The 14,567-nt window shown below is 42.5% G+C and overlaps 1 protein-coding gene across 4 annotated transcripts in view; it reads left to right on the forward strand.

The window, feature by feature from the left end:
• Window positions 1-2,363: 2,363 nt before the first annotated feature.
• Window positions 2,364-14,567, forward strand: part of PNPLA8 (patatin like domain 8, phospholipase A2) — a 40,165-nt gene continuing 27,961 nt past the window's right edge. For 2 of the 4 annotated variants that reach the window (XM_082239614.1, XM_082239617.1), the window contains exon 1: window positions 12,583-12,728. The gene's annotated coding sequence lies outside the window, so the exon portion shown is untranslated. The other 2 variants (XM_082239616.1, XM_082239615.1) reach the window with 2 other exon arrangements.

A 14,567-nucleotide genomic window follows, 5' to 3' on the forward strand; every position in this document is an offset into this window, starting at 1 on the left:
TTAACCTGAGGTACAACTTCCGGGTTAGCGGAGTCTGTAACCTGAGGTGTTTGTAACCCAAGGTGTTTGTAACCCAAGGTACCACTGTATTCTAATTCTCCGGTATAAGCAAAACCCTGTAGTGCTGGTGTTGTCCCTGGGATTTCTCAGTACTCAAAACAGGGAATGTCTAATAATACTTTTCCAAAGAAAAGGAATACATCCAATTACTATTGTTACCATTAGATTAAAAAATCAGATGTAACTGTGCTCAGATAACTTAATCAGACACACCTTCTATCTCCCTACAGTTCACAAACTATAAATCAAGCAGGAGAACTTGAATCTTAATCTAACAAAGGAGTAAGACTAGTGGCACAACAGGAGATCAGTACATGCCTCTTTTTATCCCCTGGGAGATCCTATCTGTAATAGTAATCTTTTAACCTGCTTTCAATGGAACCCGCAGTGTCATTGTATATCGGGGGTCATAGGTTAACCTTGGATTCTTATTTATAGGGATGGATTTCACCGACTACAAAAGCATCACTTACTTGTGGGGAAGCACTGCCTGCACATGAATTTTGCCCCTGAGACTCCCACCTCACATCCAGCCGGATGACAGTAACTGAACTTTCCCCTCTATCAATCTGTTTGCTGAAAGAAAAACCCAAGAAGCTTCTTCAAACTGCTTTGGAAAATGGAAAAAGCTGTGTGAATGTCACACTTACTTTTGACTGCTGAGTATTACCCACACAGCTCAATTTTACCTGTGATCTCTGCCACTGTTGTTTTAAATTTTGTTTTTAATGCTGTGCATTCTACATTATTGGTTATTGTGGAAGGAAAGAGCAGGGTGGAAAACCATACAAATAAAAAAAAAAATGTGCTTGCCTGCCTTGGTGTTCCAACAATGCGTTTCATTCAGTGATGGTTAGAGAAGTTGACTTACCTAGATTCCTCTCCTGAAAAGGGGGCTTCAGACAGGAGCAGAAGAAAAAATAAACAGAGAGCTGTGATTTTGGACTGTGATCTAAAAGCATTGGGGGGGGGGAGATGGCAATACCCCTAAATATATGACATGGGAACTGTGAACTTTGCCTATTAGAATGGTTAAGCTCAGTGCTATTTTTCTAGAAAAAGAGGTGCCAGAACTCACAATGAACACCTCCCTTGTTCTCTTATAATAGCAATGGCACCCACCTGAGAGATGCTGAAACTGAGTTCCAGTGAATTCTGGCGGGGGGGAAAGCCCTGATTAAGCTACGCCTCAACCTATGAGCAACCTGTGTCAATAAAGCAAACGCTACAGAACGTCAATAAGACTTCAGTTGACCTCCTACCAAAGGATATCAAACCTGGGTAAGTGCTGCATGGACCACCGGAACGTTTAACCTACAGAGGTAGGATGTGCATAACAATGGCATACACTTCCATAGACCAGAGTTTACTTCATCACATGCATGGAGGGTTCACCTAAATTGGCAGGCGTATATGTAAAGAAACGGGTGGAAGCGAAGAAAGAAATGTAAGCAGTTAAGTCAGAGTTGAAGAAAATGCCAAAAAATAATAATACAGATCATGTCTTTTTTATATATATAAATATTTTATTAAGTTTTCACAATAAAAAAAAACATTCAAGAAAATATGCAAAGACAAAGAAAATACCAAATCACAAAAAACAATACAGTACAAAAATACAAACATTGAACACATCAAAAGAAAAAGAAAAAAAAGAGATAAAAACACATATAATAACAAAAAAAAACAAAAATTCCCTCTTTCTTAATTTCTCATCTTCAATTAACTTATTTTCCCGACTTCCTCACGTCTCCCGTTCTTGTATCCCTTTTTAGAAATTAATTCAGCAAATTCATATCCTATTAATTTATCTGTTATTAATCCAATCTTACATTTTACTTTGTTACTAAAGCCCCTGCGATTCATTTCAGTGTCCTCAGCATTCAAAAATTTTACAATATTTCTGCAAATAAGATTTAAATTTCTTCCACCGACTCCTCTCCCTGGTCTCGGACTCCTCCACTGACTCCTCTCCCTGGTCTCGGATTCTACCAGTCATTTCCGCCATCAATAATACAGATCATGTCAATTACATTGCAGTTTAAATGTATGTAAAAGGTGGGGGGTGTAAAGGAAAGTGCACATCCGGACATTAGTAAGCTGATTAACACCTGCTGTGTTGAAAACTGGTCCGCCTGCTCTTGTTTGTGCATGTTTAAAGGCAATCCAGGGCTTGACCTAAATGTAAAAAGTGTGTTGGCTCACCTAGATCAGTCTCTGTATTTGTGACTTCTTCTTCTGTTGGGAAACAAAATCTCCTTTATCTCCTTATAACTGGCTCTACAAGGTATTCTAAGCTGCATCTGCCTGCGCGTCTTGCCAAATTAGACGAATTGGCAGAGCAGTCCAAATCCTTGCCAAGGTGGGGCAGAGTGGCAGATCAGCTGCTGCATCTGAAGCTCTGCCAGATTATGCCAGCCAAGAAAGAAGGTAGGGGAGCTGCTTTTGTTTAAGTTTTTATTTATTTACTTATTTTGCTGTGCCGGCTCCAAGTTGGCATAACTGAGGGGCCTGGGTTAGGTTTCTCTCTGGTGTATGGTGTGGTTGGCTGGCTCTGCTTACACATACCCCATAACCCCATTTCAGGCCCTACATTGGCTACTGACTATCTTTATATGGTCTTGGCAGCTGCTTCCAGTCACCAGTCTAGCTGCTGCATTCTGGATCAGTTGTAGTTTCTGAGTCACTTTCAAAGGTAGCCCCACGTAGAGCGCATTGTCATAGTCCAAGCGGGAGATAACCAGTGCACTTATTACTCTGGCAAGACAGTGTGCAGGCAGGTAGGGTCTCAGCCAGAACTGGTAGACAGCTGCCTTTTAAATGTATGGTGTGAATGTGACCTAATGTACATCCCACCTTCCAATATATAATCCATACCAAGGCAGCTTACAAGGAACATTAAACTAACTTATCAAAGTCACCCTTTTAAAAGCCCACCGGGACCATTCTCTCAGGGCAATTGGTGGCCGTCTCCATCCTTGCCCTGCTCTAAGGAGGAGACTGAGAGCCTCATTTGATGGGTGGAAATCAGCAGGGCTCTTGGCTGTGGCCATTGGTGCCAGACACAGGGACCCGAAAGCACACAGCAGTTCCCCTGTTCACCTTCCCACTAGTCATAAACTCCCTTATCAGCCATTACCATGTCCCTCCCACCCACTCAAACAACCACCTGTCTCAAACTGGATTTATGACAGCCGCACTGTTCAGTGTTTGCAACCCAAATAAATGCAAGGCATTCTTGCATCTTCTTCCACCCTCCTCCAAACTTTCCTGTCTATGTTGCCGCCTCAAGTAATTTCCTCTTTTCCTTTCTACCTGTTCATAACATTGCTCCTTCCATTCCCAAGACCCTCTTCTTCTCTGCTAGCTGTGCATAAATAGACCCATTCTAAGAATCCTCCCTGTGTCTCTTTCCATTCCCATTATCCTTTCCCATCTCCAGAGACCGGGAAGTGCGGAGGAGGGTGAAAGCAGAGTTGCCTCTTTTCAAGTTTAGGTGTATGTCATAAACTATGCCCTACAGTGTCTCTGCTTAGCTGCCAAACTAAACAGACATTTGCAATGGATAGCGTGCTTATAACAATGGCAAAGTCATGGAGAATGAGAGAGAATAGATTCATATAAACAAAAGGACAGGAAAGTTTATTGCTGGCTAGTATGCTTCATTTGTAAGTTTGAGATATTTATCAGTGTACGTAATTACACGAAAAACAAGTTCCTTTTCCATTTCGGGCTGCCACCTAGTGTTTGAATGTAGAAGAGTTTTGGAGTACAGTAAAGTATTGTTTTCAGGCTCCTCCAGAAACCTGATAATTCAGCATTCATCCTGGTTTGTTTGCAGGTAGATTAGATGATGCGGACTATTTAATGAGCATTGCTTCTGATTTGTTTGTGGGGAGGCTAGATGATGTTGCATCAAACCAAGTGTCATCCCACACTTTCCAGTATGTTTTCCTGTTGCTTTCCTTAACACAAAAAGTCCAAGCAACTATAATTGTGCCACCAGAATTTGTGGTTATGTGAATTAATCCCACCTGAGAACAGCAAAAGTCTGGAAGCATCCTGTAAACAGCCGTTACTGAGCATTGATTCCGATTTACTTATGGGACAGTTATACAACAACGAATATTTATCCTGCATTCATCCTAATTTGCATGCAGGTTGTTTACACGTCTCTCTGCTCCTCCAAACCATCTCCATTTTCAGATAGGATTTACTCATGCACTGGCAAATTCAAGTTGCTTGTTGTCATGTAACTGCCCAATAAACAAATCAGAATGACTTACTCAATAAAGAACCAAGATATTCTAAGCACCATGTGCAAATTCAAGCAAATCAGAATGGATGTTGCCTGGAGGAGCCCTCTGCCAATTTCCTAACATCACAAAAATTCTTTTTTTTAGTGGATTATTTGTGCCAGGGCAATACAGTGCTTTAAACCATTTGAATTGCTTGGGTTGGTGTTTCAAACCCTCCTGACTGCAGGCATCTTCCGGTTGTTTTTGTTAAATCTTCTTTACCATAAAGAACAAACATTTCCCCACAATATTTCAGTAGGAGGTAGTAGATTAAAGATGGTGGTGTTAAGACAAATAAAAATGCATAGTGTTGACTAAGCCCATCTTGAATTCTAGGAATAAGCCTTATTACGGTGCCCCTTGCACACTTTATGCATACAGGAATATTTTCTCCATATTCTGTCCATGAAAGGGATGCTTAGGCTACGTATCCAGTGGTTTAAAATAAACAAACAAACATGTCAATCGAAAAGCAAAAATAAGAAATCATGCAAATGCCCAAATCATTTTGCATAATTTATTCTACAACATCAACTATTATACATAATTAATTCTGCTAGAAATGGACTGGGGCAACAAGTTGTTCAGTGCTCTGAACCTTTTCCCCCTATACCAGGCATGTCCAAAGTCTGGCCTGCAGGCCACTTGCAGCCCCCGGGCTGGTTTCAAACGGCCCCCCAGGCAATTTTGAAAAAGCAATCTCTTGTGGCCCCCAAGTGCCTGCCCACCAAAGCCTTTTTGCAGGTTCACCAGGAGCTCTCTCATCTGCATGCGTGGGGGTGGGGCGTGGTTAGCCCCCCCGCGCCATTAGGGAGTCCCCGACTGCATCACTCCTTGGGTCAACCAATCTGGTCGGAGGGGGGTGGGGTGGGGACATGGCTAAATAAATAAATAAATACTACAGTACACTTTTGGGACGTTGCCGTGTGATGCTAATTATTTTCCCCAAGAGTTAAATGATAACTAATCAGAGGCAGCTACAGTTGCAAATGGCCGACATCTGCCCTACTCCCGTGGAAGAACTCAGCAGATGGGAGAAACCGCAGCCAGCTACCCGGGAAATCACGCAAGAAAAATCCGAGCTCCCAAACCAAGCGACTATAGCACTAAACAACAGCCTCGCTTTTGACACAATAGACTGGACAGTCCCAGAAGAAGAAGATCTGCTGAGTAATTTTACCAAGCTACCAGACAAAGAACAAATAAATATACTCAGTAAATTGACGAAACTGCAGGCCAGATTGACCGAAATTCATCAACAAGGTCAACAAAATGCAGTAGAAACAATATACAATCAAACTTTACACTTACCAGCCTTCTCCCCAAAATGCATAGTCAAAAAGAGAGCTACTAATGGAACTTTCAAATCTATAGATGCAGAGCTTCAAACCCAGCCTCCTTTAAAATACGAAATGGCAAGCAAAAACTTTAGTAAAGAGACCACAAATTCCTGGCTGAGATATCAAATACTAGCTCCAAACGAAATAGGTACCCTTTATTTAAGCACTACAAAGGACTCTAACATTGCCGAACAAAAGATGACTTCCAACAGACCTGACACACTGAGCTCAACACCAAATGAGACCAAAGAAATGGAAGTAGAGACTGAAAACAGTCCTACTGTCCATAACAGTCCACCAACCACAGAAATCTCTCAGGAACAAGGAACAGTTAAGGAAGAAAATCAAGAAAGGGAGGAAATTTTAATTCCCCGTATTTTAAAAAAGAACCTAACAGATCCACCATTACCCTCCCCACCGAAAGCAGCGACAAATGGCTGTATTTACACAAGACAAAATTCCTCGCTGGACTCAATAACAGAACTAGAATGACTAAATGCTGCCAACCACCCACCAACTCAAAAACGGACTCTACGCTTATTGTCCTGGAATATTGCAGGGTGGGGAAACAAAGGCGGAGACCCAGACCTAATGAACTTCTTTAAAGACTTTGAATTAATACTCCTACAAGAAACATGGTCAACTAGAGATATTAAAATTAATGGATTCACCTCCTATACGAAACCCGCATTGAAAACAAACACGAAGGGCCGGCCGAAAGCAGGGTTCTGCTGTATGATCAAAGACAAACTAGGGTTTGAAATCAAACACCTAGAAAAATGCTTACCACTTGCACAAGCTCTACTCTTAACACAAAAAGACGATACTTTGTTACTTATAAATGTCTATATCCCCCCAACCAAAAACAACAGCAGCAATGAAAATTGGTCACAACTAACCTCCTACATAGAAAATTTGACCGATAAATACCCAAATGCCTCACTGATAATAGCAGGTGATTTTAATGCTAGAGTGGGATCCAACAATGAACAACTATGTAGTAAACTAAATTGGAATACTGATAATGATATCGCACATGCCCTAAAAATAGGACGTTCCTCCAGAGATAGGGTTGTAAACAACGAAGGCTTACGCCTACTTGAATTGTGTAACAACTTTAATTTACAGATTGTGAACGGCTCAACAAAAGGCGATAGAAGCGGGGAATTTACATACTTCTCCCCCCGAGGATGCAGTGTCATCGACTATATTCTTGTTCCTTATAATATTATAAATTCGATCATGGACCTCAAAATTGGAACGCGTACTGAAAGCGACCATCAGCCATTATTGTTGTCTATTAACTTAAAGGACGAAACTAAAATAACCAAATATAATACCATAGAACCTTCTCAACACAAACAAATGACTCAATTAAAATGGTCCCAGGAAATGAGTGCAGCAGTGGGGCAAAAGCTAACAGCCAACCTGAGAAAACAAGTACTATCTAATTTAAAGACCATTAATCCCCACAGTGATATTCCGAAAATCTATAATGAAATTTTTCAAATGTTTGCAGAGCTTAGTACCCCACCTAAAGGTTGGATACTTAAACATAGCGCTAGCCCCTGGTTTGACGATGAATGTTTCCAGCTAAAAAGAAAACTGCGCCAAATATTTAAAAATAACCGCACTAAACTAGAGCCCTCTTATCTTGATGAAAAAAGAAAATATCATCACATTCTGGCCGAAAAGAAACAGAAATACGCAACCCAAAAATGGCTACAATTACATGACTCAATTCAGAACAAAAACAACAAAGCGTTCTGGAACCTAGTGTATGGAGGATTGAAACCCGAAAATCAATTAACCCAATCACCAATTGCAGAATCCAAATGGTACCAATATTTTACTTCTGTCTTTAACAATCTACACAGTGAACTTAAAGGAAATGAGATCACTAAAAACAAAATCAATAAACTCCAGGAGTGGCCAAGGGTAGAAGAAGCGGAAATTAGAGAAATAGTTAAAAATTTTAAATCGGGGAAATCTCCTGGGCCTGATGGTCTACCAATAGAATTATTCAAGACCTATATAGATTGGTGGGCAGAACCCTTAGCTCAATTGTTTACTCTCATAGACAAAGAGGGGATCATACCTGAGATATGGCTAAGATCAATAATTATCCCAATCTTTAAAAATGGTGACCCAAAAGAACCAAGGAATTACAGACCGATAAGCTTATTATCAGTGATAGGGAAAATCTACGCTAAGCACCTTTTATCTAAACTCCTTCCCTGGATGAAAAATCTAAATTTACCAGGGAAAGAACAAATAGGTTTCTCTAAAGGCTGCTCTACATTAGACCACTGCCTTATACTTATGCATTTGGTTGAAAAATATAGATCCCAAAGGCAATCTAAGATATATGCTGCTTTTGTAGATTTTCGTGGTGCATTTGACTCAATTGACCGCCCAAAGCTGTGGAGGAAACTCGCAGAATTAAAAATTGATCAGCGTTTATTGACTTTAATACAAAATCTATACTCTTCCAATGTCTGTCAAGTCAAACTTAGCACCAAAGGTCACCTTTCACCAGACATCCCAAACTCGAAAGGGGTAAAACAAGGGTGTATTCTTGCACCCTTTCTATTTAATTTATTTTTATCAGACTTGCCAGATCACCTTCAAAAAATAGAATCACATGCCCCTAAACTTAATCAGAAACCAGTTCCTCTCTTATTATACGCAGACGATGCAGTTCTACTATCACTAACGAGTCTGGGTCTGAAACGTCTTATATCTTCTCTGATCCTTTACTGTGAATGTAATAAACTCTCAATAAATTATGAGAAGACAAAAATTTTGGTCTTCTCGAATGGTTGGAAACTAGAGAAATGGAAAATAAGAGGGCATGAAATCCAACAAGTAAAAATCTATAGGTATCTGGGAATATTATTCCAGAGCAATTTAGGGTGGGCAAATCATCGCACAAACGCCATAAAACAGGCAAAGTGCACCTCATCAGCAGTTGCTCGTTTTTACTATCAGAAAGGTAATCAATTTATCCCTGCGGCCAATCAGATATTTCAAACAAAAGTGCAAGCCCAGATACTCTATGGAATCCCACTATGGGTCCAAGCATATAACAGTGATCTAAAAAAGATCCACTCCAGCTTTCTGAGACGTATTCTTGGACTCCCAGCTGTGATCAAATATGAAACAATGTGTGCAGAAATAGGCATACACACAATGGAATACTGGGCCTGGTCCACCTCAATAAAGTACTGGTTACGCTGCCATTTTCGCTGCTCTCCATCAAGCCTGCTCGCTGATTTGCTTCAAGACTCTTATAAATCAAGATGGTACCAGTACCTTGAAAAAAAGATTGAATCTTTAGGCATCGAGCTGGAGCCCCTATACAATTCTAATGAGCAATACATTTTCCATAATATCCTAACTAGATTAAAGGATGTTGAGAGACAAAATATTATGGCAGCAGTAAACAAAATTTGCTCCCCCGTATTCTATGATTTAAATATCTTAGATAGCAGAGCCAACTACGTCACTAAATTAACAATCCCAGCCCAACGTAGGGCTTTTATGCTGGCCCGGTTGAATGTTTTTCCCTCAGCTTTTGTCAGGGGAAGATATCAAAACATCCCTAGAAACAAGAGACTCTGCAGATGCTCTATGAATGTCCCGGACACTGTAGAGCATATTCTCTTTCATTGTCCATTGTACAGTACGCTCCGTCAACGCGTGCTGTCCCCTCTTCTGGGTGGCCTGGAACCCCAACAAGGTGAATGTGTGGGATTCTGCCTATCCGACGTTGACCAAAGGGTAACGGCGGGGGTAGCTGAGTTTTTGGTAGCAGCCCTCCAAGGAGCAGGTTAACAAGGAAAATCACTGACTCTATATGTGTATATATATATATGTTTGTAGCCAACCGCTGCCTTCTTACATATACTTCAAGTCACTTATATGTTACTTTTTCTTTTATGGTTTTATCTGTACAATGCCTAATAAAGGTTTGATTTCAACAGCAAATGGCAACAAAATATCTGTGAAAGAGGAGCAGGTTTGCTCAAGTGTGTTGCAGGTAGAAATACTGTTTGTAATGAAGTGAGCGCAGTAGTTTCCTTGCTCGAATTAACAAATAAGAAAGTTTTGAGATTTTAAATTCTAGATTAAAATTGATTACTTAATTGAGAAGGGGATTGTAACAAAAACACTGGCATCTGGTGGGCAGACCAAAGTACTCGTCAGGAGAGCTATGAGATTCAGGTGAGGGTCAGATGCCTTTTCAATCCCAGCAGGTATATAACAGGAAGACCCCGCCTGCCCAGGCCGCAGTGTTAATTTTATGCATTTTTTAAAATCACTATGGTATTTAAGAATAATATCTTATGTCCTTTAGAGGAGAAATTGTGAATTGCAGAATTTTAAATACCCGTCATCATCCTTGGCTCACCACGTTTCCCCTTCCTCCGAGGCTTCTATCTCCTTTCTCCATGAGCCTGGACAGCCCCTGAGTTGTTGGTTCTTCGGTGGTGGTGGGGAAGCGGTGCACAGTGGGTCAGGCATGGAAGTCGGAAGGCCGAGAGCCGCGGCAGTGTGGCTCAGACAGCATGGTGCCTCCGTTCCCATTGGAGCAGCCCCAACATAGGCGCCGACTCCATGGGGCTTGAGGGGGCTTGAGCCCCCTCAAAAAAAATTTTGGGGGGGCTCAGCCCCCCCAATAATCTCGGGCGGCACCGCCGTCCCCCGCCTCCTCCCCACCTGCTCCCTCGCCAGCCAGCCAGCAGCGCGCCCAAGCCGGAGAGCCCCGGCCGTCCCCCGCGAGATTAGGGAATCCCCGGGGGCGGGGGCTCCTGCCTCTAGCCCCAGGTTTCCCGCATATCAGCTGTTCCGGAGCTGATAAATAGGCAGCAGCACGCTCTCCCCTATTCGCTCACGAGGGGGCGGCGCCACTTTATTTGCATATTCATGAGCTTATTTGCATATTCATGAGCTTATTTGCATTTCACGAGCTTTCCCGGCCCCCCCAATATTTTTTATAAGTCCGCGTCCCTGAGCCCCAATCTCATTCCTACTTGCGTGCAAGCAGGAGGGGGAGGGGATCCCTCAGCTGGGAAGGGAGGCATTGCACTGCCTATCAGAGCAGCCCCGATCCCAACTCCGACTTGCATGCAAACAGGAGGGAGTGGGGATCCCTCAGCTGCAGTCCAGATCATCTCAGTTTCACCCTTTGCATTAGTGCAGGCATGTTGTTGTTTTTTCAGTTGAGATGAATACATTGTAAAATCTCAGTTAATGTCAGTTGGTCTAAATCAGGTATAAATATATTTGGACACAAATATACCTGGTCTTAAGGGACGTGGGTGGCGCTGTGGGTAAAAGCCTCAGCACCTAGGGCTTGCCGATTGAAAGGTCGGTGGTTCGAATCCCCGCAGTGGGGTGTGCTTCCGTTGCTTAGTCCCAGCACCTGCCAACCTAGCAGTTCAAAAGCACATCAAAGTGCAAGTAGATAAATAGGGACCACTTACTGGTGAGAAGGTAAACGGCGTTTCCGTGTGCTGCGCTGGCTCACCAGATGCAGCTTTGTCACGCTGGCCACGTGACCCGGAGGTGTCTCCGGACAGCGCTGGCCCTCGGCCTCTTGAGTGAGATGGGCGCACAACCCTAGAGTCTGTCAAGACTGGCCCGTTCGGGCAGCGGTACCTTTACCTTTATACCTGGTCTTATGTTCCTGTTCATATGTTGTGAACTTAAAAGTTGACAGACAACCTTTATTACTGTGTAATGTACTTTACAATGTTCCTGACTTCAGCTTTCTGGATTTATTTTTCATCTGGCCTTCAGATATGAAAGGCAGAGTGATCCATGTGACGAAATGAGAAGTATGCCATTTGCAATAAACTTTGCATAAAATTTGCATTTAATTTTAATGATTCTAAGAATGTCAGGCAAAATGGTCAGGCCTCACGCATGTTCACTTCATCAATTCATACCTCAGCTCTCATGCTATCTGTTGCTGCTACTGCTGCTGCATGTTGTAGTCTCCATCATCTGGGGCAACAGTCTCCGGAGTTGAAGGAGCCCAGGGTAAGGAGAGGTCAATAATAATGGAAAAAAAGCTCAACAACTTTGGCCAGCCCCCTCATGTTCACTTAATCAAATTTGTCCCTCTAAATAAAGTTTGGACACCACTGCCCTACACAGTTACTTAGAGATTATATTATTCAACACCACTTCTGTCTCATCCTTGCAGGGTTGCTCCCCAAATTGCAGTGCTGACTAAATTGCGGATATGTTATAAACCGTTGCAATATTTTAGCCACGCAGCCATGCCAGTACACTTATACATTATAATAGGAAAGGCTGTTTGTTTGTTTTTAAGTGTTTACTTAAAAGAGGGGGGGGGGAATCTCCACTCAAGAGCAACAACTCATCTGTTTGCTGCGAGCTTTTTGGTTAGTTTCTAGGTGGACACACCGAGGTCTAACCCCAGATACGTTACAATCTTTAAGATATTATTTTATGGCTTTATATGTGTTGGAAAGCCGCCTAAAGTGGGCAGGGTATAAATAAAACAACAACAACAATAATATTTATTCTCCTTTTTCTTTCTTTGTGCGTGTGCGTTAAATACGGCATCTCCATTATCAACCCGGAAACTCCCTGCCCTAGAGAACGAGACGTGGCCCTTTAAAGATCTGTTCTCTCTTTTTGCCATTTTTAGGAGACCGGCGGCTATCGAGCTTGCTTGTAGTCGTTAAACGGCGCGCGGCTAAACGTTCCAGCTCGCACGCATGCGTACTAGGTAAAGATGGGGTAGGCGCGCGACCCCTGGGGGGTGAGAGCGAGCGAGCGAGCGAGCGAGAGAGAGAGAGAGAGAGAGCGCTTTATAAATAAATAAATAAATCTTGACGTCAGCGCGTCTCTAGCGCGCGTGCGCAGCCGACCGCGCATGCTCACCGTCCGGGAAGAAAATGGCCGGTGAGACTGTTGTTCCGGGTTTCGCGTTGGGCGTCCTGCCGGGCGGCCTAGAGGGGAGACCGTCGACCTTCGGGGAGCCCTGCTTGGGGTGAGTGGCAGCCAGCAGCTCCCTTGGCCTTCCGTCCCCTCGTGCTGCTGCCTTGCCCGGTGTTGTCGTCGTCGTCGTGCGCGCCTTTCCTGACCCGTGTCAGGAACGCGCCTGTTTACCTGGGTCTGTGAGTCGCCCTGTTGCCCCTCTAAGGTTCGCGGTGTTTTGTTTTCCTTGGTTACGGGGTGTTTTTTTTTTTGTGTGTGTGTGTGTGTGTGTGTGTGTGTTTATGTGTGCCTTTCGTGTACGTTGCGTAGCTTCGGGTTTTCCGTGGCTTAAAAGGCCTTCAGTAGTACCATTTATCTGTCAAAGAGATAAACAACTACCTGACATTCAGAAGACATCTTAAGGCAGCCCTGTTCAGGGAAGTTTTTAATGTATGACATATTAGTGTATTTTTAGTATTTGTGGAAGCCACCCAGAGTGGCTGGGGGAAAACCCAGCCAGATGGGCGGGGACAAATAAATTATTATTATTATTTATTATTATTATTATTTATGTTTTTATATGTTATGCTTTTGTATGTGTTGAAAGCCTCCCTAAGTGGGCAGGGTATAAATGATTTAAAAAATATTGTTATTACTATTACCAGTGAACAGGTTACGAGTTTGAGCCAGGGGTCCCGTGGTAGTTTGTCCCAGGGGCGTGTGAGTCAGCTGCTGCTATCATTGTTATTTATTTATTATTGAATTTATATACCACCCTATGCCCAGAGGTCTCAGGGTGGTTCACAGAACAAAATCAAAATATAATACCTCAAAATATATAAACAAAATAAAAACAACAAACCAATGAGTGATAGTACACAGTCTCTCCTCATACATCTGGTGTCTTTGGGATGTGAGGTTCTGCTTAAGGCTGAGACTTCAAACATCCACTGTTTCCCTAAAAGTGGGCAACTTTCATTCTTTCTCTCTCTCAGCTTTGGCTCTTAATATAAAGGAAGGAGCGCAATAGTATATGTGATGCCTTCCCTCTATATCTCCCTCTCTCCCCATCGTTTGAAAACCCTTATAGACTCATATAATTGTAGAGTTGGATGGGACCACAAGGGTCATCTAGTCCAACCCCTGAAATGTGAAGTTTGGGGCTCGAACCCGCGACTTTGATATTAAACGTATCATGGTCAGTAGACTGAGTAGCAAAATACCTTTTAATATTCCTGTTTGTTTGTGTGCATATAATTAAGACCTTTTCCGCAAGAATGTTTGCTTTTGGAATATTTTCTGACTGTTAAAGGTTTTGAGCTGTTCTCAATCTTTAAAAAATGGGTGTGTATGTGGTTGGTTATTTCACTAGTTTTTCTGCCTTCCACCGGGCTAAAGATGTTTTAAGGAATACATCTATATTGTGTATGTGACTAGCATACGGCTTTGGTGTGGTCAGTCTTGTGTCCTGAAAACACATGTAATGCTTGGCAATTTGCTTAATTGTATTTGTGAGCTTATATCCAGCTTATCCTCTAAGCATGTCTCACTGAAACCCAAAGCTATTATGCTCTGAATGTTTTCCTCCTGGTTTTAAGTGTATTCCTGTATGCAAGTGCTCATCTTGTCAGTTATAAATAGTGCCTTGTAATGTGTGATCTTGGCTGTACAAGAAAGATACTAGTAACAGATCATGCAAGTGTCACGTGCCCTGTTGTCAGCTAGCTATTCTCTGTTGCGCAACTTGTTCATTGCTTAAAATAAAATGATTGTATACAGCTTTTCTTTCCTTAGAATGCAAGGGCAGCCCAAAATATGAAATGCACCAAGTGGCATTTGGGCACACACAGGCTGATTTGATGCAGTACTTCAGTGGAGAGCTATTGTAGGAAGTTTCCCTGAAACATTTTCC

Source organism: Podarcis vaucheri, assembly GCF_965113315.1.
Source record: "Podarcis vaucheri genome assembly, chromosome: 10".
Lineage (NCBI taxonomy): Eukaryota > Metazoa > Chordata > Lepidosauria > Squamata > Lacertidae > Podarcis > Podarcis vaucheri.